This window comes from Sapajus apella, unplaced genomic scaffold (genome assembly GCF_009761245.1).
Source record: "Sapajus apella isolate SASKATOON/1434 unplaced genomic scaffold, GSC_monkey_1.0 scaffold42, whole genome shotgun sequence".
NCBI lineage: Eukaryota > Metazoa > Chordata > Mammalia > Primates > Cebidae > Sapajus > Sapajus apella.
Window position 1 is genome coordinate 14,597,398 of NW_022436982.1, and position 1,600 is coordinate 14,598,997.

The following is a 1,600-nucleotide window of genomic DNA, read 5'->3' on the forward strand; positions in this document are numbered from 1 at the left end:
CATGTTGGTCAGGCTGATCTTGAACTCCCGACCTCAGGTGATCCACCGGCCTCAGCCTCCCAAAATGCTGGGATTGGCCGGGCGTGGTGGTTCACGCATGTAATCCAAGCACCTTGGAGGCCAAGGCGGGCGGATCACCAGAGGTCGGGAGTTCAAGACCAGCCTGACCAACATGGTGAAACCCAGTCTTTAAAAAAAAAAAAAAATTAAAAATAAATAAATAAATAAATAAACCCAAAATGCTGGGATTACAGGCGTGAGCCACCATGCCCGGCTGGTAGATGCCATTCTTACAGCATAACTTTATATCACAAACCTTTTTTATTTTTTCATTGCAGTGCTCTAACTTCAAAGAGATTGTTTTTGTTTTTGAGATGAAGTCTTGCTCTGTCACCTAGGCTAGAGTGCAGTGGCGCGATCTCAGCTCACTGCAACCTCTGCCTCCTGGGTTCAAGCTATTCTCCTGCCTCAGCCTCCTCAGTAGCTGGGACTACAGGTGCCCACCACCACGCCTGGCTAATTTTTTAATTTTTATTTGTAGTAGATATGGGATTTCACCATGTTAGCCAGAATTTTCTCGATCTCCTGACCTCGTGATCTGCCTGTCTCAGCCTCCCAAAGTGTTGGGATTACAGGCGTGAGCCACTGCGCCTGGCCTAATTTTTGTATTTTTAGTAGAGACAGGATTTTGCCACGTTGGCCAAGTTGGTCTCAAATTCCTGACCTCAAGTGATCTGCCCGTCTCAGCTTCCCAAAGTGTTGGGATTACAGGTGTGAGCCACCACGTCTGGCTATTGATTTGTTTTTTGTTTCTTCTTTTATGTATTTTTCTCTGCCTCTTTGCATGACTCAATCAGATGATTTTGTGTTTGTTTTGGAGATCTGTTAAAATTACATCAGGCTTACTTGACATCGATATAGCCTTACATTTTAGAAGATAAATTCTGAATTCTTGATGGATTTCATAATATTTACAGTAGTGTGGTAATCATATGTCTGCTAAACTTTGGAAATCATGGTCTTTTGGATTTTTCTTTAATGAAATATTAACTGAATGTGGAACTTTGAGTAATTGGCCCAGATAAAAGAAATGACTTATCCAGGGATGACAAAAATTGATCCTGACCTTGAGGATTTCACTCTGCCAACTCAGAGAGTCAGATACACTGGCATTAATTGCTAAAGTCATGGTTCCCGTAACTCCCTCAGTTGTTGTTGAGTCATTATGAACTAATATTAGCCCAGTCAGAAGTCAACCTAAGAAAAGAATCTTTGCCAAATACAATTCCAGAGCTGGGATGTTGAGGTAGACAGTGAATATAATGGTTAAGTTATTCCTGAAACTTTAGCTCAGTTCTGTTTCCAAAATTAATGTACTAATAGATATCTTAAAAATCACTCATTTGGCCGGGCACGGTGGTTCAAGCCTGTAATCCCAGCTCTTTGGGAGGCCGAGGCGGGTGGATCACGAGGTCAAGAGATCGAGACCATCTTGGTCAACATGGTGAAACCCCGTCTCTACCAAAAATACAAAAAATTAGCTGGGCATGGTAGTGCGTGCCTGTAATCCCAGCTACTCAGGAGGCTGAGGCAGGAGAAT